At 38.5% G+C, this 15,513-nt stretch overlaps 1 protein-coding gene across 1 annotated transcript in view; it reads right to left on the reverse strand.

The window, feature by feature from the left end:
- GULP1 (GULP PTB domain containing engulfment adaptor 1) overlaps positions 1-14,391 on the reverse strand; it is a 137,190-nt gene extending 122,799 nt beyond the window's left edge. The window contains exon 1 of the mRNA XM_059820196.1: positions 14,360-14,391. The gene's annotated coding sequence lies outside the window, so the exon portion shown is untranslated. The remainder of the gene's footprint in view (positions 1-14,359) is intronic.
- Positions 14,392-15,513: the final 1,122 nt, after the last annotated feature.

Consider the following 15,513-nt stretch of genomic DNA (forward strand, 5'->3'; position numbering starts at 1 on the left):
CAGGAAAAAAACATCTTGAGTTTTTGGGATTCTATAAAGCATATATATGCCAAGTAAAATACTACAAACCAGTAGCAGATAGAGCTCCTCTATTCAGACATTAATTTTAATTACCAAGATCCAGCTCTACTAACCATACCAAGTACAATCACTTCTGAGGGTTTCCACAGAACAGGGCAGGAAGGCTGGTGATGTGACTGTGATACAGCCACTAGATCTAGACACACTGAAGCCCCATACAAGCCCAGCTCCAAGGGGATAACAAGGGAACCTACTCCCGACCCAGTGCAAGCTCCTTCCAACATCTCTGCAGGAATTCCATCTGATCCGAGTCCTGAATTCACTTCTCTATGAAATAAATACTTTTTAAAAAACCCAACACCTAATGTCTGTATTATTCCATTTCAGATTAGAAGCAACCTAAATCTGCAGTGGAGAAAGAAAATACTTTTTAAAACAGCCAGGTATAAAACCATAGTTCATTCTTGTCATACAAAGAAAAAACATGGATAGCCTTTTTAAATATATTATGAAGAGATTACATGTATGCACATAGTCTGACAGTAAACAGACATTTCTTCATAGAAGCCTGGACTACTGGTTTACTAAAACCAGTATTTAACTGCAAAAATGCAGCTGACCTTCTGTTAAGGCACACTTATGATCGTACAGTCAAAGGTAAGAGAAACATAGCCCAACTGGAAAAACATTAAGATATGTATGCTCAGGAAAACGCAGGATATAAGATACTTAGTAGAGACTAACAAAAGATAGAATCAGCATTTTATAACAGTAAAGTCTTTGGTCAAGTAAACTTCAGAGTCTCAAAGTAGATTTTGCACTCCTTGTACCTATTTTACTGGCTACTGAGTTAAGTCAAACTTCCCTCAGTAGGAAAGAAGCTAGTCCAGCAGAGAAAGAACTGCAAAAACTGCAAGAATTGATATCAAGCTATTAATGATACCAATATGGGATGCTAAATGAAGAAAATATACCCTACCCTCATTTCACCTGATTATTTTCTATAAGAAAACACTAACTGTAGCTCTTAAAACTCAAGAGCACAAACACACCCATACCCAAGCCCCTTATTACCAAGACAACAGCGAAGATTTTTCATCGTTTCCTACAGAACTCCTAATAGGGTACTAAACCTAAGCAAGACTGCTGGGTGAACAAAGAAAAGACTCTTTGATTTATCACAGTAGAGGTGGAATGAGACATGAAAACCTCTTGCCAGCTCATATCAAAGGCTCTGCAAGTTATCAGTTTCCCTAAGTGAGAAATGCCCTGGATGTCATCTGAAATCATTAAAAACCCTGGTTAATACTTAAGCTCCCCGATAGGTAGCTGGGGCGTGGCAGGAAGTTGATGGGAGCCTTTCCCTCTAGTTAAGTATAATTTAAATCAGACTTCTAATGCACTGAAGCCCAAGAAATTATTTTTTCTTACTAACTAACAAAATTATTATTAACAAAACTTTAAGTGATTAACATATACATGTTGATAATCACTACAAAGGTATCTTTATTTGAAAAGTACTTTTCATTTGCTGTAACTGTAGAATGAAATTATCACAGCTTTACCAATTACTGGCCATGTGTCAAAATGGGTTTTCTATTACCAGACTTGTAAACAGATCAGAATCCCAAGGACACCCTTGTGTATCAAATCTGTACCACTACCACAAATAACCACACTAAAGCAGCATATTCTTTGTGAAAGAAAGCATAAAACTGTGAACAACAGATTTATTGCAAGAAACATTCACTTTGTGATCATATAAAAAGACAGATGTCAAAACTGCCACTGCGAAAATTCAACTCACATAAGCGTGAACAGTTAAAACAGGCAGTGACTTGTACTGGAAAAGCTGGAATTACAGCATAAAAAAATTCTGCACGGTAAGCTTCTGAAGGCATTCTTCCTGTATTATACATGAAGTTGTCTCTTTCAGTACAACCATTCTGAGCAAGACTTCTAAGATCAAGGGATTTTTAGTCAGCTCCTTTCACATATTGCCTACGTTATCCACCCCCCTCTCCCTTCCCACAGCTACATCAACTGTGAAAGATGTATCAATAACACACACTTTCGAATTATTTTCTTGCTTTCTTTCTGGATACTTGCCAGCAGCAAAACATCTAACATTGGGATTAGCTATAAATTCTATCCAAACCTTCCTTTTTTTTGTAAGGAATTTTAAATATCCCTGCTCACAAACAGTTTCCAAAACCATGCTACAAGCCCATTTCCCTCCTCCCTCATTTTTGCAAAAATCTTCCCATACAAACCAGAAAATGTAAGTCTTGCACTTTTTCCTGGAGTGCATATACTCCATCTTTTTACAGTGTTAGAATTTTTGGGGCTGCATTTGTAGGATAACTAGATTTACTGAAAAGAGCATGCCAAATAGTACATCTTGGACATAATTCTAATATTCCAAAAGCCAAGTAAGGTACGATCTTCTTGAGTTTATATAAGCAAATCCTCTGAATTCAGAGAGGTCTAGTTCAAACTTACATTTACATATAATATGAGAGACTGATACATATCAAAATGTATCAGCAAAACAGATGTTTCTAGCAAACATCTATTTCAGAAAAAAACCACAACCACAAAGTTCATGAGCCAGTCCCATAAGATACTGCATGCCTCTCACAGCATTCTCCTGTAAAGACATGGTGTATATTTTACAAAATTGAAGTACAACTCTTCATTTCTTATGGTGCACATTACTGGAGAAAATATATCACTGCTTTGATTTTTAATTAAAAGCTGAACAGCTACTACAATACCTCTGTTCTCTCACAATTCAGTTATTCACTAGATTTCCTATCCAGTGGAATGACATTCAGTTTACATTACTGTACTCAGTTTCCTTTTGAGAAGTTCTTTCAAAGGCCTTCCTACATCAGTCTCTCATTTTTCTGGAAGCAACATGCATAGTTAAATGTCATGTAACTAGTGAGATTTCTGAGCCTTTTGGCCTGCCCCACACCAATGATTTAACAGGAACATACATGGTTTAGGATTAAAAAAAAAAAAATTAAGCAGTATTTTTCAAAGTAAGCTCTAAAGAACATAAAGCTAGGACCTTCTATTAATTAATTATTTCAACTGGTATGCTAAAATATTGAACAGATGTCCACTAATCAGGTAGTTGGCTCCTGAGAAATCACCAAAATATACTCCAAACCCCTTAAGCAGTCAATTTAAATTCACATGCTGAAACAAACAGCCCAGTACTGATGTTCGGCAACTGTATCAATACCGTTGTAACAAGTTCCCCTTGTGTATTCAATACATATGCACACAGAGTTTCTAACTTGGACACTGATAAAAGCTTACACTTTTTGCATGCTCCAAACTTTCAAGTATTCAAAAAGTATCTGGACAAACCTATGGGGGTAAAATGTCCACGAAATTCCCTTAAGGACAAAATAAATCATCTTCAATCCTAGTTGTTCCTGACTTACAGATCACTAAGAAAATGTCTCTGTGTGCTACTTTATTCTTATACTCTTCCCAACAAATGATAAGGAAGAAAATTAGTATACAAATAAGATAGCATGAAGACAGGGTATTAATCTGATTCCACACAGCCATTCTTCAAATTTCTTCTAACTCCTGCCATAGGTATATTCCACAGCAATTACAGCCTTTGCTGTCCAAGTCATCCAATACTAAAGACCACTGCTCCTACTTAACTGCTATATGATGCTCTCCTACAACTCCAAGCTGGCCTGAGCTACAGCCAAATTTGTCCTACAACAAGCTGCCAAAAACAATCCAGGGGTTTTTAAAACTGAAAAGATAAGTCTTAACAAAACATCTGTGATAACAAATCAGTTGAGAAAAGAAAACTCAGTGTGATTGGTCCAACAAAAGACAGAGCTTTTCCCCTCCCCACTGGTTCCCCACCAATGAACCCTCCTTCTGGGTTCAGCTTTAGCCAAGTCAGTAGGTTTGCGAGCCTGTAAACTAACTTAGTCGCTTCCAGTCCTTACAGAGTACTTGCCATAGTCCCTGGGGCCTTGCTAGCTCTCTCTGCAGCTTCTGACACTTTATGTGAGCTGTGACTTTCTGCAGCACTTACCAGGTGTCACATTGTCTCTAGAAATTCCCTTCCCATGAGCAGACTCATTTGCCCCTAGTAAAGAAGTTGCCTCCCTCCTTCCAGTTGTTACCTCTTATTCACACACTCTTATAAAGGAGTGCAAGGATACAACAGAAAGTAAAATGGAAAGAAAACTGAAAGTGTCTTTCAATGACAATTCAGTATTATCACAGGGGTCATTCCACCTCAAGGCAAAGCAACAACCAAAAAAGCACCTGATCACAGCTACCATGCCTACCTTGCCAGTTCTGCGGTTAAAGCTAAACCACACTAATTTAAACACCACCACTTCAGAACTTTTTAGATCAATGTTTTAGTACAACAAAATACACACAGTGGGGAATGAACTGGACCCATTACGCAAAAAATGAGGAGTAAGATGTTCCATCCCCTGGATTTCCTAGGTCCTGTGTAAAGAACATAGTTGTGTTTTCAACCCCACAAGAATGAGAAGAGCCCACAATGTGAAGAAAACAATGCTACAGAGTACTCTACTAGAGGTTCAACCCAAAGCATTGGTGAAGGCACCAAAATATTTCTGAGTACAGCCTGAAGCCGTAAATAATAAAAAGTTAAAATACCAATAAGTTAAAGACCAAACCTTTCTTGTAGTATGGCTTATGACAGTAAGAGAAAGAATAAAGTGAATCTCTACCTGTCCCAATCCTATGAAATGGCTCTTTTCTCAAATACCAACACAGGAAGTTACTGAGTTTTGAACAATCTCACAAAAACAAGAAGCACAAATCAAAGAGAGGCTACCTATTGAAGACATTCACTAAGATGGCAGAAACTTCTACAATGCCAATAGGTGAGCTGTTAAAAAAGGGTTTTGTGAGCTTATATCTGGACCCTAAGACCACATCACCTTTTAGCAAAAAAACACTAAGCAAAGCAGACCGTACCATATGCAGCAGCTGACAACACATCAGAGTGCAAAGCTAGAAAGCAAAAGCATTCCTAAATTTAAGGACCAAAATTACCTGTTGTACCTGTCACAGGCCATTAAATTTCATCTAGTAGATTTCCACCTCCGAAAAGCTAACCAGTTTCAATTTAAACATTTCAAAGGATGGCTGCAGTGTTGTTCCCAAACGGTAGTTTGTTCAAAGTATTAATCATCTTCATTGTCAAAAACATATGCCTCACTTCCAAAGGGAGTTATCCAGCATCTGGTTTAGTGACTGATTCCTGTTACGTGTCTTCCTCCAAATGAACACATGTATTACTACCTGCTGTTTTTCCAATACAGCAAAGGCTATATTGGAAAGGCTATATTCTCGTTTCTGTTTCTGATTGGCAATTAGAGACTTAATGCTTATCTTTTGCTCATCTTTATGGATCTTTTCTACAGTCACACAGTTTCTCAACAACTTTGTGAGCAAGTAAACATAATGGTCATGACTGTATTTTAGAATCAAACTTCATTAAGATACAGACAAAGCAAAAATCACCTACTCCACCATTTATGTTTCACCTCATTCTCTCTACCAGTGCTATATCCTTCACCATCTCTCACTAATATGCGAGAATGACAATGCACACACAACTCAGACTCACAGGTATGACAGAAGGCAGCCTCCTTAGAGACGCATTATTTCAGACATCGGTGATTCATAAGGCCTCAAAACTCTAATTCAGATAAACGCTAATACAACCAGACACATCAGAGTATCTCACAGTCACCTATACGGGCCTGAAGGAAGTTACTAGTAGCATCTGGAGGACACTAAACAAACAAAAAAGCTCACATAAACATAGTTTAAGAAGTAGTTGGCCCAGATGAGACTTCTGGAGCAGGAATGTGTATCTGCTGAATATCAGCAGTCAGGGGTACCATCTGCTGTAGCCCACCTGTTTCATTTAACACCTCTTATATAAGGTTGACGGAAACAGAAACTGTATTTTGAGAGAAACAAGCAGCACATTAAATGTAATTCCAATTCCAACATTGTCAAATATGCCATAATATACACGTCAGAAACAGAGTGGCTGCAGTACCTGCATGCCAGAAAATTACCATCAAGAAAATCTGCCATGCCATTATACCATAAAACCACTACCACTTCTCTGCTTAAAAACCAAGAAAACCACTTTGGAATATATACTTCACATTTTTTTGGCAGAACACAAAGATCTTGCAACTAAACAGCATGAAACACAGGCCGCCTAGGAGACTTCAAATAAAAATTCCTCTCACAGAGACAGTTGCCAGGATTCATTTCACCTTGATGATACTGGACCCTAATAAACTTCATTCAAGCAAATCACAGAAGATGCATGCATGTATCTTTTACAAAAATGGAAACAAACATACTGTGACTGCAAACTTCAGACTGCTGCTTACTTCTAACAACAGAGGGATATTGCTAATACTAGACAGGTATGAAAGTTCACTAAGCCTTCATGGATGTAGCAGCACTCCATTGCTTCACCTCTCCTCCTGCTATTCCTTGATCTTTTTCAGAACAGCCTTGTAAGAGATAAAAGCTACTAGATCTGGAAGGAAGGTGTTTCTCAGACTGTAAAAATCTCAGAAGACTTGTTCCATGGTTATTATTAAAGTCTTAGTGTATATCAAGGGGAAGAGTAACTAATGAGTCAAAATAATTGCTGATACAGGGAGCTTCTAAATAACTCTGATTAACATAGAGCTGTTCCACTTCTTATTACCACCCCATCGATTTTCAGCTCCAATTTACCCCCGGGCAATTCTAATCGCACAAGCACAGACCTTTTGCCTAAACCTTTAACCTGCAAAGAAATTCCAAAAGAGATGCCAAACTGGAATAGCAGCCTATTACTTTTTTTTTTTTTTTTGCTAACGACCCTAGAATTTCCCATTTCATAATGCATGGAGTTCTTTTATTATGCTGAGTATGCAGCCTTGAGAAAGAGAGGAACTCTTTTACATGCGTCCTCCTAACGGCATCTAATAGCTGTATTTCCTGACACAGCAGCACAGGGTTTCTAAGAACACTGCACATTGGGCAAGCCCTGTTTGGACACTTAAGTTCCTGACAATCCATGGCCACAAAATTTGGGTAATAAAGTACTCTTGCAATTACAATTCTAAGTCTTCTCTTTACAAAAATAAAAAGCAAATCCCACCCTTCATTTCTGTGAAGACTGAGCATCTCCAGCAGTGAAACAAAACAATTTTAACTGTGAAAGGAAAGGCAAGAAATTTGGGACAGTCAAGTGCCAAATATAAGCCACCTTACCTAATGAAGTGAGAGTAACAGTTATTCCGTAATTAAACAGGTTTTTTTCAGCTTCCTGCTATTATTCCTGCTACTACACAGAATCATAGCATAGTTTGGGTTGGAAGGGACCTTTAAAGGTCATCTAGTCCTACCCCCCTTGTGATGAGCAGGGATATCTTCAAGTAGATCAGGTTGCTCAGAGCCCCATCCAGTCTCACCTGGAATGTTTCCAAGCATGGGGTATCTACCACCTCTCTGGGCAACCTATTCCAGTGTTTCACCACCCTCATTGTAAAAAATTTCTTCCTTATATCTTTCTTATATACATGAGGAGAGATATATGGTAATGAGCAGAAATACAGCACTAAGTGGTGTCTCCTCTAGGCGTGGTCAGAAACCAGGCAAGATGTCAGTACACACAAAAGTATTAACATAGGTACCAAGTTAGCATGGTTATTTGAAAGACAAATATAATGTTGTAGCTTCTTCTGGTTCTTGTTTATACACTTGGAAAGAAAACAAATTGAGCTATTTTTTTTGGTTTTGCTCTGTCCTTACCAATATGGTTTCAGGCATCATTATGATTTGGTGGTCAGGGTCAATGTTGTATAGTAGTAGCCTTCTGTAATCCTGTCTTGCAAAAGTCTGCACCTTTGCTACCTGGGATACATTTGTCCCATACAGTATTTCAAGCCACTCACCACGCCTTTGCTGTAGGCCAGTCCAGTAAAGCTGGCCATGGGGGTCTGTCTACCTCTTTACCAAGCTCTCCTTGACTTGGAATCCATCCTCCCCACTAGTTTTCTCACCAAGCTCTCTGCCAGACTGAACACTCCATGCAGTCCTTTTATTAAGGAGTCCAGCTAATCTAGAATTAGTACCCCTTATTTCAGGTGGTTGAAAACATCAGTAAGAAGAAATTCCTCCACAGTTAAAAGCTTACAGGTACTCTATGAGATCATCTTTAATTTCACGCTCCTTTTGCCAAAATCACCCGTACCTCCTCAGTCATGTAATACACAGATTTTCAGCTACTGCTACCACTACAGAGTGCAACAATGAAAAGAAAACCTAGCAGGCAGGCTAACAAATTAAATGACTTATCATTTATAGCTATCCATAACTACGACATCATCAGGTAACTGTAGAAACCATAGCACAGATGACACTGAGCTTAAAAGAATTAGCATAACATCAAGCATGTTCTTAGCATTCAACAACAACAAAAAAACCAACCCAGGAACAGTCATCTTCCAGAATTAAAGAATAATGAGCTACTTCACAGGCATAACCAAGAATACTCACTAAGATACTGTCAACTGACCTCGGAGTTTCCAATGGGGGGAAAGTAAGGTCTCCTTCAACTCCAAAAAGCTTATCCCTCTGAAAGGTTCTGTGCAATGAAATATTTTGGCTAGTGCCAAGTATTTTGGTTTGAAGAAATCCAAAGTCTCTTTATGATCTAGTCAAGTACTTTGGTCAATAAAACTTTTCTTTTTTTGCCCCTCCCAAGACAGCTATTAGATTATACTACTCTAACACAAAGTAATATTGACATTCTAGATTAATAATTTTTTTGTCCTTACTGAGATATCATAAAGTAACTTACTAGAACTAAGCTGCAGCTTCACTGTAGGCATACTAACTTACAGCTTTCCATTCATTTGAACTCTGTTAGAGATGAACTTTTTTTCCACAGAAGTAGATAGAAATAGGCATGCCTGTTAAGAAAAAGTCTGAATAAGGCACTCTCACCCTCTTCTGCTACTAATCAGTATGTTTTTCCCATATGCCTTACTGCACAGCAGGACAAATGTCCCTCTTCTACAAGAGGCACAGGATGACCAATTGCCCATGACACTGTCTGCAAGTAGGGCAGCTTTTGAAAGTCTCAGAAAGGAAATTTGTCAAAAGCCATCCCATTCCTTCCTCATAACTTTCCAGGAAGATTCACAATGAAGGCTGGTGAAAAAAATACAGGCTTTACCATGAAAAAAAATTGTAGAACTTGCAGGAAAAATGGCTTGGAACTGTCAAATTCAGAATACAGGCACACACAGCCACATCCAGGAAAAATGCCAGCCATACCAAGACACTGAAGAAGAAAAATGAAGGCTATTTCCAAACAATATTCATGCTCATACAGCTTCTTACCTCATTCATATCCAATATCTGAAGCAACATTAAACAGCTGCAAAAAGCATCAGGTACAAATAAATGCAAAACAGAACAGTTATTTTCATAATCCTTAGTTAATATTTGGCCAAGTCACTACTTGGCAGAAGTTGGTAGACAGCATCCTTTTAGTTTATAAAAACAGGGCAGCATTGGTAAACCATATCACAGTAAGTAATGGTATGGCAATGCCAAGTGTGCTATTGGTAGGAAACTGCACACCTTATGCCACTTTATTACTTCATCAGGTAATAAACCTTTGCGTTAACTGCTTGATAAGAAAATGTATAGCGACATTAGCACAAAGTCAGTCAAAGTCTGGAGCATCAATTTACCAAAAGGTACAATTATGAAAATGCAGTAGAAATATTTCGTATTCTTTTCTCCTTGTATTGGGTTTGTTATCTCGCTAAAAATCGGAGAGAAATTCTAATGAATATTGTAAACTTGAATCAAACAGAGATTACATATAGCATCATCCATCTGTTGCTCTAGCTCTTGCTTAAAACTAGGTAGTATCACTATGTCTTTCTTTCACATGCAGAAAAAAAGAAAGAAGATTTTGCCAAGGGTCACCCTGAACTGGGTTAATACAATTTAGATTTCTATTTTTAAAAATTTTAAAAGAGAACACAACATTTTGCATATAAAACAGAAATACATTCATTATTTCTACATTCTGAGGAGACTGACATCCATGTTATAAGCAACTTACTGTCTGTTCAACAATTTATTTCCCATAAAGCAATTAAAATTTTCCCGAGTTGATAAATTCCCATCACAGGCATACCAGATCCACACAAAAGGTATTCATACCTAAATTTTCTTTCTGATCTCTCCTATAGAGATCAGTTATTTAGTTATTTTTTGAATGTCTAATGTGTCCATATGGTCAACATATTTCTAATTATAAGAACAACCAAGGCCCCAATAAATAAGGTTGCCGGTCCCCTGATTTGGGGGTCATAGTTTTAGCATTATTTCAATTAAATTACACCAGCATATTCAATCACTAACTCGATGTTTTGAATAACCATGCAGTCAACACCTTACATGATGTTTGGCATTATGTTAAATTGGCCCTTTGAGGCTAAGTGATGTAAGCCACTGTTCTCCAAATTCTCAAGGACATAAATATTTGAGGGGAAAAAAAATTCCTGATTCTGTACGCAAACACCCTAGTCCTATCACATGATTTTATAAGATCACAATAACAACAGGATACAAATACCTTGCAACGTTTTCTTAGTCGTCCTCATAACATCCGGATACGGTAAGAAGAGAAGCAGGAATGCGTTTTGTAAATTCAGAATTAAGAACCACAAAAAGAACTACTGCCCAGGACCAGAGCAGTACTTAACTGCTGTTGGGACTTTGGGAACTGCCCAATATCACATAAAAAGTAGAATGAGCAATTTGAAGAAGATTCTCACCCCGTACTCAACTAATGTCCTAACTAATAAGCACCATATTCTGTTCTCATTGAATCGAAACTGTAAGGAGTTCCTTTTACAAAAATACAATGGATCTTCCTGGCTGGTATGGAAGTCTAAGGAGTTTAGGTTCCTATTTCACCTGAATGCTTTATTAAGGTCCACTGCTAACCTGAAACACTCTTAAGAAAACTGCATAGAGTGCACATGTGTATCAAGATATAAACACATCTGTGTCCTGAAAAATATTTTTTAAAATATTGGATATTCAAACTTCTACTACGATAAAGATGAAAAAGTTGCATTCATAATTATTGTGTCAATACATTCTTGTAAAACTGAACTCCAGCTTTGTGATTAACAAATCAAATCAAGCAGCACAGATGATAATTGGTAAACACAGGGAGTTTCAGACACACTAAAACGTACTTATTGTCAAGATGATGCTGCTTAAAGAATACAATCTCACAAAACCTATTTTGCAGTCAATATGTTTTGACTAATACATTAAATCGTCATAGGAAGAACAGTTCTCAACCTAATCTTTTAAACAGAACCAAGTACAGCACTTAACATTATCCCAAGCAGTTTGAAGATTAGATTTTCCTGTATTTACAGAGCAGTAGAAAACATGTGTGCTAGTGACTGAGTCTCACAGGTTTATCTCCTAGTAGAAAAAAAATCAAAATTTTGTAAAGGTTTTGGACTTTCTTGTTTATATAGATACCTTATCATTTATTGGACATTCAATATAAAAATCTCTTCATTCATCTTACTTCTCAAACTCCAACTCCAAATAAGAGCAGCTGTTCAAAGTTTAGATCTCTTCAAGAGACAGCTCTGAAACTCAGGAGATAAGAATCGGTATTTAGATACTTACCAGGAAGCCCTTCCTCAAGCAGTATTCCAGACAGTATTCTTCTTTTACCAAATCAGAGGTACATATGATAATATAAACTCTCCAAGAGGTAAGAGTGTTGCCTGCCAAATTAGACTAGAAGTGTCTCTTACAACTGTTATCCTGTATGAATGTAGCTTCATTCCACTATAGATTTTCCTGCCAAATCTCACTATCACCACTCCATGAACATTTCTTTGAAAGCAACACACAAAGCTCTGTCCCAGGTAGCTGTCAATTTGCTCCACAGAAAAATGAGGGGCCAATATTTTAACACCTGCTCAGCTGTGGTAATAAGCTGAAATATGTTTTTTTATCCTATATTCTTAACAGCACATGCAGCAGTTTAATAGAATTACTCTTTAGATACTAGAGCAATTTACTATATTTAGAAACAAAAATGTATTTCTTTATTAAACTGAGTCTTCTTTAAGGTATTTCTGAAGTTTAAAACAAATCATCATGCAATTAGGAAAATATTTAAATTATTAGATGTTATGATCCACAAAAATCCATCACCAAAACCCACAAACATTCCCAGGAAGTAAAACTGCATCACTTGCTGCTTGTCAGGCATAACCTGCCAAGCTATTAGCTTGCACTTTGAAGGCTTGCATTTGCTCAACGGCTGACCTGCACATCGCAGAGTCTTAGCATGAGGAACGGCTTTCAAGCTCAGCTGCCTTCTAAGTGCCATCCATCATCAGAAGAAACAGATTATTCCCTTTACAGTCGGCTACTTTGCCAAATTCTTCTGGCTCTGTTTCATCAGTCACACCCACGCCACCCTGGGGAAAAGCAAACCCTAGCTCTGTATCTCGCTCTTTCTGAAGTGTGGAATGAAAAGCAATTACTGTTTGATGCCATTTATAAGGAAACTGAGGCGGAAAGACAGCTCTATCATTTACCAGCCTCCCGCTCGCTGCACCAGTCAGCTGTTCACAGGGGGCAGATAAAGGCAGACTGTGAACTTAAAACAGGAGGAGAGTTGAGCTGGGAATATACCATGTTTTGCATAACACAGAACCATAAACAAACCCATACACAGCAGGCTGCCCTTTGGAAGCCCTTCTAAAAATACACATACACACTTGTCAAGAATACAAAACACCATAAGGGTTATTACTTGCTGTCCCAGAACTCACTCTTACAAGATGGACTAGTAAGGCTGTTTTGGCTTCCAATAAGGCTTCCTCCCCACAGTCTGTTTATACTCAGGAATCATACATAAGATCCCCTTTTCAAATCAAAACATTCGCTCTTTCATTCACATTACAATGAATAAATTGTGGAGAAGATTCATTTGCAACTAGAAAACAAAAAACAAAAGGCCTCCAAACGTGGCCTTTGTCTACCCATTACTGCCCTGCAGACCCTGCAAAAGGGTCTGTCAGGTTAAACCTTCACCCACAGAGTCCTGCAAGCAGAGTTCATACTGCTATAGAACGCTGCTACAAAACAAACCACAAACACAGCAGGATTCTGCACCACATTCAACAGGCATTAAAACCTAGATGCATCCCAAGGATGCTGGTTCCTTCCCCTCCTTCCTCTCCAAGGGAAAGGGAGAGTAAGAGCGTGAAGTCATAGGACTATCAGCTCATTGTTCAAATGCAGCCCAGAAAATGAGAGACGTTTGGAAGAGCCGTTATTGCCTTTTCTAACTAGACATGTAAGAGGTTAAGGAGGAAGATTACGGTCACCACCTCCCTGTGCACTTGTGGTCTGTGTTCAAAACAGTGCAGCCACTTTCCGAGGAGAAAAACAGCCAGCTGGGCTCAGTTCTTCTCACATTCCTGTTACATTCCATCTTAATTCTTGTAGCCACCAGCATGCAAAGGGTTTCACAATAACTTAAGGATGACTAGATCTCTTTGGGTCCATTTGCTGTTTTGCTACAATCTGGCTGTCTGACTGACACACACCATTAACCTGCTTAGTGAAAACCTCACAAGAAAAATCTGAAGAGATTATCTGTAAACTGAAGTTTTTAAAAATGGTCTGTCACTGGAAACACATACATCTGAACTTGTGTTCCTCCTTTTAAAATACATGCCCAAACCACAGACATATCTGACTACATCTTAAAATGTTATTACTCTCTACTTCCAAATCCAAACCTACTGTGCCAGCAGAAAACAGAAAAATACCACATGTTCAAGGGATTCTTGAGACCTTGACACAGCAACCTGCTTTGAAACCTAAAGCAACAACTAGAGATACAACGCACTGTATTTCACAGTCAAATAGCGAAAAGCAACTACAGCAGCACCGGTTTTGGGGGTTTTTTTGAGGGAGGAAGGGACTACAGTTAATCCTCCCCTCACCCCCAAAACAAGGTGTTTTCAGCATCCAATTTCTTACCTGGAAGTCAGGTAACGGACAAGGAATCAGCTGGTATACATCCTAACACAGTCCTTCAGCCTCCCCTCCTCACTGACAAATCGGAGAGGGAACACCCCACTCTGCCCACCAGCCCCACACCTACAACAGCTGCAGCAGCAGCCACTGCCAACATTTTACTTACAGATGTAGGAGGAGCTTGAGGCACTGAAGAACTCGTGCGTGACTGCTCTGGAGAACCCTTCCCCAAACGGCACGTGCAGACATCACCAAAAAGCTGCAGCCAGGGCAAACAGGCAGCATTGGACTGGCCCTTTCTCACCGAAGCTCTCTGTGGAAGATTTGATCCCAACCTTCACTTTGTCCACAAGCATCGCTTTTTGAGCAATACTGTCCTCTCTTTTCCACTGCAGAAAGGATGGTAGTACCAAACGACCAAGTCTTCGTTCCTCCATTCCCATCCTTTTTTAAAAACAAAATGTCCAGCAGCTGCAACACAAAGTGGAATACTTCTTGCCAGGAGCAGAGGGGCGGAAATCTCAAGCGTAATAAAGGAGGGAATGTTGTCCTATCTGCCTGGCAATTACAGACTAAGAAACAAAGTTCAATCCAACCAGGCTGTTTTTTTTCCCAACCAGAAGGGCTATTTCATTTACAGAAAACTAGTTGTCTTTGAATGGATGATAAATTGCAATATGAAAGTTACGTTAAATTATAAAGTTAAGTTACCCAAAAGCACAGAGAGTACATTAACTACTAGATTTTGACACAAAACCCTATTCTCAACCCTCCCCCAAGCTCAGCAGACTCACTCTATGTTAATTTAATTGCTTCCAAATAATTAAATTCCACTCTAAGTGGGGCTAATCTATGCTGCTTCAAACTAATTACCACCTTCGTTCCAAAGATTTTTTTTTTTTTTTCCAAAAAACATTAAAACTGAGAATTTATCCTCTAACAATTTGAGTCTCGAGTTGTCTGGCAGGTCTACTGAATGAACCCTTCTATCACGGTAATACCCTCACAGCAGAAAATTCAAGGCCAAGTCAGTCTTGCTTTTCCTGCATTTGTTCTGCATTTTGTATATTATGCTAATTGTTGAGGCTGTTAGCTGATGTCTTCAGTACACTGGTTAGTAGAGTTGTTTGTGGTTTTCCTTTGTGAAAACGAAACTAAATCTTCTCTAAATCTGAAGGAAGAATATACAGTAACATGTAAAGGGATATTTAGGTTCTAAACACAGGTGTACCAATACTCATACGCTCATTGTGTCAAGGAATATTGCCTACTCCAGAGTTTTGTACATTAAAAAAATCACCAGGTGATGACACTTGTTAA

The sequence above is a fragment of the Gavia stellata genome, chromosome 8 (genome assembly GCF_030936135.1).
Source record: "Gavia stellata isolate bGavSte3 chromosome 8, bGavSte3.hap2, whole genome shotgun sequence".
NCBI classification, from domain to species: domain Eukaryota; kingdom Metazoa; phylum Chordata; class Aves; order Gaviiformes; family Gaviidae; genus Gavia; species Gavia stellata.